Genomic DNA, 12,012 nt, shown 5'->3' with positions numbered 1-12,012 from the left:
AAACGATTCAGAAACGTTCCTGGAAAATAATGGGCTGATGTGCCCAATTTCTGCCAGTGACAAACATTGCAAAAACTAGAAATGTTTTCCGCTAAAATTCAATAACCGTCCAGAAATTATCCCGAACGCCTCCTGAATAATTTAGAAATCTTCCAGTTTAAAGCCAGTCGTGTCTCTGGAACGTTAGAGTAAACGTAGGTACGTTTAAATAAATAGTTTGCCATGTTCCAGTTTTTTAAGAAATTGCTATAAGCAGAATTGCAATTATATAACGAGAATTACCCTCGCCCGCAGTTCTTGCAAAGCAACTAGCTTTGTTAAGGAGCTTAATCAGCATGGACAGGCCGAAATAGAACTGAAGCCGGTACACTTTATGAATACGCTCAATAAATCTTTAAACTGGGAGCTAAAAATATTTTTCACAACAGGGAGAAGTCTGCATTCATGCAAATCCCGAAACGTTACACGAAAATACTCAGTAACGTTTCGGAATTTTCTTATAGTGTGTACGTTTTAATTTTAGTATCTTATTTTTAAGCTTCATTGAATTTAAGATTTTACAATTAATCTGTTAAACCATTAATGATTATCTTGCAGACTTTTTTTGATATTTGCAATATCTGTCATTTTTATTGCACGTAGTTATACTTACATTCTGAGTGAAACTATCCTCAATCTCAAGTAATTATTATTTAGTTTTCAATGCACAACACGTATTCGCTCATTCTCGTTGTATTTTAAAGAGCAGCTGAATTCAACACATTTTTAAGAATTCCAAGTTTTCGCAGTGCCTGTTGCCAGTATACCGTCTTTTGAAATGTTTCCTTTTTCATAAATATGAAATAGAATTTTCTTCAAAAAGGCATACCATATGCTATTCACGTTGCAATACTTCAGTAGAGTATTTTAGAATCGAAGAGCAGGATTTAAGAAGTAAGAAATGGAAAATATTAGGACTCTTACATGAAAGATAGGATCGAAAGAATGCGAGGTCATTATTTTTTTTTGAGTATTTTGTGGAGCTGCATTGGGTTTATACAATAGAGACAATGTAAATGCAAAAAATGTTACGGTTTCTAAATTATTTTCAATGTACTATGTACTAAATACAACCACAAAAAAATTAATAATATTCCAAAAAAGTTAAAAATTGATAAAATATTTCAAAAAAAAAAAAAAGTAAAATAAAGTAAGCCAAACTACGGCCTATGCAGTCAAACCGCTTTACGTGGGTTCATATTTTGTGTGAACTGACCTAGATTCAGAATTTTCTCCAGATCTGTGACTCTTAGGAGCATGCCGTTTGGCAATAAAGCCACTATATTAAATGAGCCGACTCATTTGACATTTTGGTCCTAAACGATCGGGGGACTAAATTAATCTTTCTACAAAAGCCTCGTTGCAGAAAACTGGTGACCAAGTTTTGCATGTGTTGCCCGATTGATGTTTGATTATTTTATTCCGTAAATAAAAAATATTTAACTGATAGAAATTTAAACAAATAAGTTGTAAAAGATTCACCTTAAGTGACATTTTACTCAACCTATTAATTATCAATTGTTTCACGACAAAGCAACCAACAAATATTATATCGTATTTATAAATACTAGAAACAAGTTGGATCCAAAACCCTCTTGGAACCAAAATCTCGGATACGTCGGCCTGTCCTTTTTAAGGGGTTCTAAAATGAAGCGTGTCTTATTCTTTGCATGCGCCAGATAAACGTTATCTACTATAAAGTAGCGATTGTGAGACTTAGTTAATCTAGCTATACTGATAGACGCTCTTAAACATTTGATTCAGCCTTTTGAGCATTTTGTGTATTTAAACCGTATTTCTAAGAAATATTTCGTAGGAAAAGAGAGTTAAATTGCTCCGAAGCATTAAATTCGGAAATTTTCTTCGTTTTAAATTTAATCAAGTCTAACAAAGAGTAAAGCTGAGTAAGCCTTTTTTTACCGCACAGGAAAATCAATTTTCCAACATTTGAGAAATCTATTTCACTATTGGGTTAAGTTAAAAAATTTACTTTCGTCTTGGACTTCAATAGTGTGACTGTCAAATGTTCTACTTCCCGGAAAGGAGGAATTGCTTCCAGGAACTCACAGTTGACAGGATTCGAAAATGCGCGGGAATGTCCCAATGGATTTCGAGTCCATCGCCTTAACCACTCGGCCACAACTGCTGCTCGTCCAAGGAAAAAATTTAAACCAAACTACTGTTCTGTATTTCGATAACAAGTTTTTACTTTAGAAATTGAATAATACAAAATTGTATGAAATGAAGGGGTTTCAATTTACATATTGCGCAGAAGTTGGAAAAAACTGCCAAGCCAGATAATGTTTATGGTATATTTTCTACAAATAATTTCAAAAATTCCAAAGACTGCTTAACATTTCAGATAGTTAGCCTCTCAATCACATAGTCAAACTCATTTATCGTCTATATCAACCACATTCATTTTCGCAATAAAAGATTCGACGCATTCTACTCGCAGTCGGCAGGATTCGAACCTACGCGGGAAATTCCCAATGCATTTCAAGTCCATCGCCTTAACCACTCGGCCACGACTGCCTCGAGCGAGGCTCAATTTTTTGTAACAGAAACTTTAAATTACAAAAAAATTCCCCACAGAAATATTTTTTTCCAATATCATACAAAAGTCTTTTGATAATTATTTACATGTTTTCTGTAGTTTATAAATAAAAAATAAAGGTGAACCAGAAAAATCAGACACACATGAATAAAGAATACATACAGATGCGAAATTGTCCATTTTCAGCATATAAAGTCTACTGGGCTAATTGCATTAGATAATAGTATTTCAAAGGTTTTCACCCTTTCATTCTTCCATGCCGGTGAACACACTTTTTTGTAGGAAAAAAAATTGTTTGTTAGGGAGATTCTGACTTAAAATCTCTAGACGTTGTTCTCTTTCAATATTCCTCTATTCTGTATTGATTTTTTATTAGTATGAAGAAAAATCCAATTGTTGTCGAAACGAAACATGAAACAGAAACCAACTTTATTAAAAAATTTACTTTCGTCCTGGACTTCAATAGTGTGACTGATGTACGTTAAATCCGGAAATCTAAAAATTCATCCGTTCCAGTTAGTTTTGAAACACAAAACAGAACCTCGCAGTCGGTAGGATTCGAACCTACGCGGGAAGATCCCAATGGATTTCTAGTCCATCGCCTTAACCACTCGGCCACGACTGCTCGATGATAGTCACATCGCCCTTAAATTTCTGTTAACTGAAAGGCATTTTACAGTGTTTATTCAGTGTGGAATATATTTTAAATTTCTTTTGTCTTGAAAACAAAATAAATATCCCGCGATTGTACCGTGAACAATTTAAAAAACTTCTAAAGGAAACACAATGATTGTTTTACTTGACTTGATCACAAGGAATAAAACTTAATTATTTTTTGTGTCTTTTCCCTAATTTATAATAATAAATTCTTCGAATCTCATTTATGTACGGCAGATAAAGATTTTTTTTCACATTAAGAATCAAAAAGGTTTTTAAAATTTATATCCGAAGGACAGCGAAAAACGATACTCTATGGGAAAGAAAGCAAATTTTATTTATTTCAAAATTTTGTGCGTTAAAAACTCTTGCGCTGTCAAAAGTTCTACTTCCCGGAAAGGAGGAATTGCTTCCAGGAACTCGCAGTTGACAGGATTCGAACCTGCGCGGGAATGTCCCAATGGATTTCGAGTCCATCGCCTTAACCTCTCGGCCACAACTGCTGCTCGTCCAAGGAAAAAATTTAAACCAAACTACTGTTCTGTATTTCGATAACAAGTTTTTACTTTAGAAATTGAATAATACAAAATTGTATGAAATGAAGGGGTTTCAATTTACATATTGCGCAGAAGTTGGAAAAAACTGCCAAGCCAGATAATGTTTATGGTATATTTTCTACAAATAATTTCAAAAATTCCAAAGACTGCTTAACATTTCAGATAGTTAGCCTCTCAATCACTTAGTCAAACTCATTTATCGTCTATATCAACCACATTCATTTTCGCAATAAAAGATTCGGCGCATTCTACTCGCAGTCGGCAGGATTCGAACCTACGCGGGAAATTCCCAATGGATTTCAAGTCCATCGCCTTAACCACTCGGCCACGACTGCCTCGAGCAAGGCTCAATTTTTTGTAACAGAAACTTTAAATTACAAAAAAATTCCCCACAGAAATATTTTTTTCCAATATCATACAAAAGTCTTTTGATAATTATTTACATGTTTTCTGTAGTTTATAAATAAAAAATAAAGGTGAACCAGAAAAATCAGACACATATGAATAAAGAATACATACAGATGCGAAATTGTCCATTTTCAGCTTATAAAGTCTACTGGGCTAATTGCATTAGATAATAGTATTTCAAAGGTTTTCACCCTTTCATTCTTCCATGCCGGTGAACACACTTTTTTGTAGGAAAAAAAATTGTTTGTTAGGGAGATTCTGACTTAAAATCTCTAGACCTTGTTCTCTTTCAATATTACTCTATTCTGTATTGATTTTTTATTAGTATGAAGAAAAATCCAATTGTTGTCGAAACGAAACATGAAACAGAAACCAACATTATTAAAAAATTTACTTTCGTCCTGGACTTCAATAGTGTGACTGATGTACGTTAAATCCGGAAATCTAAAAATTCATCCGTTCCAGTTAGTTTTGAAACACAAAACAGAACCTCGCAGTCGGTAGGATTCGAACCTACGCGGGAAGATCCCAATGGATTTCTAGTCCATCGCCTTAACCACTCGGCCACGACTGCTCGATGCTAGTCACATCGCCCTTAAATTTCTGTTAACTGAAAGGCATTTTACAGTGTTTATTCAGTGTGGAATATATTTTAAATTTCTTTTGTCTTGAAAACAAAATAAATATCCCGCGATTGTACCGTGAACAATTTAAAAAACTTCTAAAGGAAACACAATGATTGTTTTACTTGACTTGATCACAAGGAATAAAACTTAATTATTTTTTGTGTCTTTTCCCTAATTTATAATAATAAATTCTTCGAATCTCATTTATGTACGGCAGATAAAGATTTTTTTTTTCACATTAAGAATCAAAAAGGTTTTAAAAATTTATATCCAAAGGACAGCGAAAAACGATACTCTATGGGAAAGAAAGCAAATTTTATTTATTTCAAAATTTTGTGCGTTAAAAACACTTGCGCTGTCAAAAGTTCTACTTCCCGGAAAGGAGGAATTGCTTCCAGGAACTCGCAGTTGACAGGATTCGAACCTGCGCGGGAATGTCCCAATGGATTTCGAGTCCATCGCCTTAACCACTAGGCCACAACTGCTGCTCGTCCAAGGAAAAAATTTAAACCAAACTACTGTTCTGTATTTCGATAACAAGTTTTTACTTTAGAAATTGAATAATACAAAATTGTATGAAATGAAGGGGTTTCAATTTACATATTGCGCAGAAGTTGGAAAAAACTGCCAAGCCAGATAATGTTTATGGTATATTTTCTACAAATAATTTCAAAAATTCCAAAGACTGCTTAACATTTCAGATAGTTAGCCTCTCAATCACTTAGTCAAACTCATTTATCGTCTATATCAACCACATTCATTTTCGCAATAAAAGACTCGGCGCATTCTACTCGCAGTCGGCAGGATTCGAACCTACGCGGGAAATTCCCAATGGATTTCAAGTCCATCGCCTTAACCACTCGGCCACGACTGCCTCGAGCAAGGCTCAATTTTTTGTAACAGAAACTTTAAATTACAAAAAAACTCCCCACAGAAATATTTTTTTCTAATATCATACAAAAGTCTTGTGATAATTATTTACATGTTTTCTGTAGTTTATAAATAAAAAATAAAGGTGAACCAGAAAAATCAGACACATATGAATAAAGAATACATACAGATGCGAAATTGTCCATTTTCAGCTTATAAAGTCTACTGGGCTAATTGCATTAGATAATAGTATTTCAAAGGTTTTCACCCTTTCATTCTTCCATGCCGGTGAACACACTTTTTTGTAGGAAAAAAAATTAATTGTTAGGGAGATTCTGACTTAAAATCTCTAGACCTTGTTCTCTTTCAATATTCCTCTATTCTGTATTGATTTTTTATTAGTATGAAGAAAAATCCAATTGTTGTCGAAACGAAACATGAAACAGAAACCAACATTATTAAAAAATTTACCTTCGTCCTGGACTTCAATAGTGTGACTGATGTACGTTAAATCCGGAAATCTAAAAATTCATCCGTTCCAGTTTGTTTCGAAACACAAAACAGAACCTCGCAGTCGGTAGGATTCGAACCTACGCGGGAAGATCCCAATGGATTTCTAGTCCATCGCCTTAACCACTCGGCCACGACTGCTCGATGCTAGTCACATCGCCCTTAAATTTCTGTTAACTGAAAGGCATTTTACAGTGTTTATTCAGTGTGGAATATATTTTAAATTTCTTTTGTCTTGAAAACAAAATAAATATCCCGCGATTGTACCGTGAACAATTTAAAAAACTTCTAAAGGAAACACAATGATTGTTTTACTTGACTTGATCACAAGGAATAAAACTTAATTATTTTTTGTGTCTTTTCCCTAATTTATAATAATAAATTCTTCGAATCTCATTTATGTACGGCAGATAAAGATTTTTTTTCACATTAAGAATCAAAAAGGTTTTAAAAATTTATATCCTAAGGACAGCGAAAAACGATACTCTATGGGAAAGAAAGCAAATTTTATTTATTTCAAAATTTTGTGCGTTAAAAACTCTTGCGCTGTCAAAAGTTCTACTTCCCGGAAAGGAGGAATTGCTTCCAGGAACTCGCAGTTGACAGGATTCGAACCTGCGCGGGAATGACCCAATGGATTTCGAGTCCATCGCCTTAACCACTCGGCCACAACTGCTGCTCGTCCAAGGAAAAAATTTAAACCAAACTACTGTTCTGTATTTCGATAACAAGTTTTTACTTTAGAAATTGAATAATACAAAATTGTATGAAATGAAGGGGTTTCAATTTACATATTGCGCAGAAGTTGGATAAAACTGCCAAGCCAGATAATGTTTATGGTATATTTTCTACAAATAATTTCAAAAATTCCAAAGACTGCTTAACCTCTTTACTGTGAGAACTTCTTCGCCAAAAAAGGTCATTTTCTGCGTAAACATTTTGAAGAGAAATGTTCACTTCCCAGCAATGCATTTGGTTCCGGGACCTCCTGGGTTGCTACTCCTTTCGTTTTACAAAGGAGCTTCTGCTTGATCAATCTAGCCATTATGGGGATCCACCTCGCGATGGTTTCTAAAGAGTGGGAGGGAACGCTGTCCCTGAGGTACAAGGGGTAGGTTGACGATGACAGCTGGAATGTATTTATTTTGGCTTTCTCTTTTCTTAGGTTTGTTCTGAAAACCATTTTGAAATTCTCCTAGCTTCAAAAGGACCTCTAAGCATTTTACTACGAAATTCCGAAATATTTACTTATGTTCAAACAGACGTTATATATTTTGTAAATGCTAGTCAACTAGTTTAGTTATTGAAATTTGCGGTTCAACTTTTAAAACTGCGCAATTAAATCAAATTAATTTAAAAATTAAAAAAATAAGATTTCAAAAAAGAAACAAAAATTGATGGAAGTTGAAATAACTTTCCCTTACCACAAACTTTAACATGAAGTTCTTTATATTCTATGGATAATTAGATTGCTTATTAAAACTGCGAAGCTTAGCATTTGCTACATGATTATACTATCATAAGCAATGTTATTTTTTTTACAAACTAACGGTTTTTAGTTTTGCTGCATAAATTTTAATATGGTAGTCAAAAGCTGGGGCATTAACTTTCATCACGTATTTCTTGAGTCACACCCATTTACTTGGGTGTGCTAGTGTTTCATTGGTTCCAACCAACTTAAAACCAAAGTTTTCTAGCAATGAAATTCAGACTGAAACATTTATAATTTATCCTGTTCTATATTAATAATTTCATGCCGGCAAAAAATTCAATAGCAATTGTATTTTTTTTAAACAATAAACTTGAATGCTTCGTATATGTTATATTGTCATTCGGAACCGACGTCTACAAACTTACAATTGAAGAAGAGTTTGCTTACAAAATGTAACTGTAGATGGGGCAAACCTAACCTGGCAGCATTTTGAAGGCTGAGCAGATCCTAATGATAACATCACGACGCTGTCAGGTTAGGTTTACCTCAACTGTAACTGAAATCAAAATCAAATGCAGGATCCGACTAAAATATGGGGAGAGGGGCGTAGATAGACTTTGATGCTCCCTCCCCCCGCAAGATTTGAATTTCAACATAGTGCTTATTTTTCTGAACGTACGCCCTCATACTCCTTGCGCCCCCCCCCCTCCCGGGTTGCCATGTGCGCCACTGGATTTAGCCATTGGCTAAATCAAAATCTTAGTCACTTGGGAGCATTTCAAAAGCAGGAGCCGTAGACTACGGCCCAGTTCCCAGATGGTAATTCTGATTACGCCAGTGACTGCTATAATACTTAAGCACTAAATTGATTTTTCTTTCAACCTTTTTTGACCCGCGGGCCGGCAACATCTTTTTAAAAGAACTCCCGGACCGGTCAGTTTTTTTTTCTCGCCTTATTTATTATTATTTTTTTATATGAAAAAAAAAGAAAATGACTCGCATAACCTGAAAAATCTGCTAAAAATTTTATCTGACCGGAGAATCCCTCCCCCCCCCCCCTTTTTTTCTCATTTTCTTTTTATTTTTTGTTTTTTTTTTTCCTCCAAAAAAAAGGGAAATTTTTGACTAGCGGATTGTTGTGGAAAAAGTTAGTGGGTAGTCGAGTTTTTTTTTTTACTACATATTAGAGATTTGTTGCAAAACATTTTATAGCAAAGGTTGTAGATAGCTAATTGTTGTAACAACTATCCATAAGTAAGTGAGCATTTGAGAAAAATCGGAGAATTTTGAAAATTAATCACCAAATTCATGCAAAAACCATTACATAGGATATTATTAGACTTTTACATTTATTTCTTTATTTGTTTTTGAATAAAGAATTTTTAATTTGTTTATTTCATAGCTTCGTCACCCGGGCTTCAATCGGTCTACCTCGAAAATAAAAGTTATGTCAAACGATCAGGCTAAATAATATTAAAAATCTGCAAAATTTCCTGACGAAACGAGAAAAAGTTACCAAAATAGAAAATTTTTAAATCCCCCAATTATTGAAAAAGCCTCAAAACAAAAGGTGGAATTTTTTTTGTTTGTATTCGAGAAAAAAAAAAAAAAAACGGCAACAGATCTCTCTTCTCAATGATTTTCGTCACGCTACTAATTTTTATAAAATCATTTTTCAACAATGACCGTAAGCAGCAACGAATTTCAAATTGAAGGCTTACCTACATTTTAAGATTGAAATTAGTTAAAAACAGTTGTAACTCACGTTCTAATCACCTTGGGACATTGGAACAAATGATGCAGAAAAATCAGTGGTTTCCGTGGATATTTTATTCTAATTTTTGTGAGCATTTTTTTTGCCCTCATATTAGAAAAACGCCATTTTTGGATCTTATTATTAGAATTCAAACGGTTTTTTTTTCGCGTTCGAAAACCCCTTACGTTTTTTCTTGGGTGCTCAAGTACCTACCTGCCAAATTGTTCGAGATCCGACGTAAACTGTGGATTTATATAGGGCGCCATACACACACATACGTATATATTGAATGTTTTATTTATCTAGATTTTAAATCGAGGACGAGCAAAAACCCCTGAGGACCGGCAAATTTTTCCTCCGGACTGGTACTGATCCACCCAACCACCAAGAGAGAATCGCTGTTCTAAACTTATAAACAATATAAGCAGGGGAGGGGAGGGCCCCCAAATAAAGATGGTGACTAGCGACTCAAGTATCGTTGTCGGGTCGTGGGAGTACGTATTCTTTCGGCGGAGATGGGGGGGGGGGAGGGTGTATTTGGCTAAATTGTCATCTGCGCTGTTTTCTTCGTCAGAAGATTCTTGGTCATTAGAATAAATACTATAATCAGAGCTGCCGTTGCTCGAATAATCTGCGTCTGACATTATGAAGCATAGAAGTATTCGCTAAGAAGAAAATGTTCTAAATGCATCGAATGTTCAACAAAGAATGAAGGCCATCTCGTTGTAGATACAACAATGTAGCTACTGTGAAGTGCGCATGCACAGCCAGTATACACCTTATCAGTCAGACATTGCACCCTTTTTTAGCAAGAGCAAAGAATTAATCCCCTTTCAAAAGAAAACCTGATCTATTGTAGAAGAATCAACGTGGGAATTCGTGCTTGAACGAGCATTAGAATCTAGTTTCTGTGATTAGAATTAGTACTCGAAAAAGATCTGGGTTGTGTTAGTATATGTTTAAACTAATTCATATATATTATACGTGTATATATAAGTAAGAGGGGAAAGCATACATTTTTGTATTTTTATCCTTCTTTCAAACTATTAAAATTTGTTCTTGTTTCTTAATTTTTCATATTCATGGCTAAACGTCCCAAGTGACGGTGAAAATTTGATCATGATAAAAACTAAATTGCTTGGATGAGAATAAAAGGGGAGGGGAATAACGAAAAGAGCGTATAAGAAGTATTCTTCTCCTAATATCGATCCAATTTCAGTGGCGGATCACCGCATAGGCGCATGAGGCGATAGCTGGGGCCTCCAGCAAAGCAGGGGGCCTCCGGGCCGCGAAGTGTTACATACTCAAAACCAAAATATTTTGCTTTAGGATTTGCCATGGAAAGTCATAATTTTGAGTGCAAAATGATCAAAAACTCATGGAAATTGACAGTAATGGATTTTAAAGCGCTGACTGATTGCTCCCCATAGGGCCGCGTCTAAGGGGGCCCCAGGCTTCAGGTGCCTTTGTTTGGATCTTTCCAGGGGAAAAAATTGTTCGTTTAGAGTAATTGCAATGGGTAACGTCATAATTTTGAGTGGAAAATGCTCGAAACTCATGGAATCGACAATTAGTCATGGATTTTAGGCGCGGGTTTGCTGCTCCCAATGGGGCCCCCCAGCATCTAAAGGAGCCCCATGCTTGGAGTGCGTTTGTTTGGATTTTTCCAGGAGAAAAAAATGTTTATTTTGAGGATTTGCCATGGAAAGTAATCATTTTGAGTGGAAAATACTCAAAACTAATGGAAATTGACAGTTAGTGATGGATTTTTGGCGCGAGCTGATTGCTCCCAATAGGGCCCCCTAATGGGATTGCTCCCAATAGAGCCACATCTAAGAGGGCCCCAGGCTTCAGGTGCCTTTGTTTGGATTTTTCCAGGAGAAAAAATTGTTCGTTTAGAGGATTTGCAATGGAAAGTCATAATTTTGAGTGGAAAAGGCTCGAAACTCATGGAATCGACAATTAGTCATGGATTTTAGGCGCGGGTTTGCTGCTCCCAATGGGGCCCCCAGCGTCTAAAGGAGCCCCAGGCTTGGAGTGCGTTTGTTTGGATTTTTCCAGGAGAAAAAATTGCTTATTCTGAGGATTTGCCATGGAAAGTAATCATTTTGAGTGGAAAATGCTCAAAACTAATGGAAATTGAGTTAGTGATGGATTTTTGGCGCGAGCTGATTGCTCCCAATAGGGCCCCCTAATGGGATTGCTCCAAATAGGGCCACATCTCAGAGGGCCCCAGGCTTCAGGTGCCTTTGTTTGGATTTTTCCGGGAGAAAAAAATTGTTCGTTTATAGGATTTGCAATGGAATGTCATAATTTTGAGTGGAGAATACTCAAAACTCATGGAATCGACAGTTAGTCATGGATTTTAGGCGCGGGTTTGCTGCTCCCAATAGGGTACACACCGCTTCTAAAGGGGCCCCAAGCTTCAAGTGCGTTTGTTTGGATTTTTCTAGGATAAAAAAATGCTTGTTTTGAGGATTTGCCATGGAAAGTAATCATTTTGAGTGAAAAATGTTCTAAACTCATGGAAATTGAGAGTTAGTCATGAATTTTAGGCCTGGACTGATTGCTCCCAATAGGGTGCCCTAATAGGATTGATC

At 35.6% G+C, this 12,012-nt stretch overlaps 10 non-coding genes across 10 annotated transcripts; all 10 read right to left on the bottom strand.

Annotated features, from left to right (window-relative positions):
- Positions 1 to 2,103: 2,103 nt before the first annotated feature.
- On the bottom strand, positions 2,104 to 2,185 carry Trnas-cga (transfer RNA serine (anticodon CGA)). The gene has a single exon. It is a non-coding gene; the product is annotated as a tRNA-Ser (tRNA).
- Positions 2,186 to 2,492: 307 nt separating this feature from the next.
- Positions 2,493 to 2,574, bottom strand: Trnas-uga (transfer RNA serine (anticodon UGA)). The gene has a single exon. It is a non-coding gene; the product is annotated as a tRNA-Ser (tRNA).
- A 565-nt stretch (positions 2,575 to 3,139) lies between these two features.
- On the bottom strand, positions 3,140 to 3,221 carry Trnas-aga (transfer RNA serine (anticodon AGA)). Its single transcript has one exon. It is a non-coding gene; the product is annotated as a tRNA-Ser (tRNA).
- Positions 3,222 to 3,674: 453 nt separating this feature from the next.
- Trnas-cga (transfer RNA serine (anticodon CGA)) lies at positions 3,675 to 3,756 on the bottom strand. Its single transcript has one exon. It is a non-coding gene; the product is annotated as a tRNA-Ser (tRNA).
- A 307-nt stretch (positions 3,757 to 4,063) lies between these two features.
- Positions 4,064 to 4,145, bottom strand: Trnas-uga (transfer RNA serine (anticodon UGA)). The gene has a single exon. It is a non-coding gene; the product is annotated as a tRNA-Ser (tRNA).
- Positions 4,146 to 4,710: 565 nt separating this feature from the next.
- Trnas-aga (transfer RNA serine (anticodon AGA)) lies at positions 4,711 to 4,792 on the bottom strand. The gene has a single exon. It is a non-coding gene; the product is annotated as a tRNA-Ser (tRNA).
- Positions 4,793 to 5,247: 455 nt separating this feature from the next.
- On the bottom strand, positions 5,248 to 5,329 carry Trnas-cga (transfer RNA serine (anticodon CGA)). The gene has a single exon. It is a non-coding gene; the product is annotated as a tRNA-Ser (tRNA).
- Positions 5,330 to 5,636: 307 nt separating this feature from the next.
- On the bottom strand, positions 5,637 to 5,718 carry Trnas-uga (transfer RNA serine (anticodon UGA)). The gene has a single exon. It is a non-coding gene; the product is annotated as a tRNA-Ser (tRNA).
- Positions 5,719 to 6,283: 565 nt separating this feature from the next.
- Trnas-aga (transfer RNA serine (anticodon AGA)) lies at positions 6,284 to 6,365 on the bottom strand. The gene has a single exon. It is a non-coding gene; the product is annotated as a tRNA-Ser (tRNA).
- Positions 6,366 to 6,818: 453 nt separating this feature from the next.
- Trnas-cga (transfer RNA serine (anticodon CGA)) lies at positions 6,819 to 6,900 on the bottom strand. Its single transcript has one exon. It is a non-coding gene; the product is annotated as a tRNA-Ser (tRNA).
- Between the last annotated feature and the right edge of the window lie 5,112 nt (positions 6,901 to 12,012).

Source organism: Uloborus diversus, chromosome 8 (genome assembly GCF_026930045.1).
Source record: "Uloborus diversus isolate 005 chromosome 8, Udiv.v.3.1, whole genome shotgun sequence".
NCBI lineage: Eukaryota > Metazoa > Arthropoda > Arachnida > Araneae > Uloboridae > Uloborus > Uloborus diversus.
This window is presented reverse-complemented; position numbering and strand designations above follow the sequence as displayed.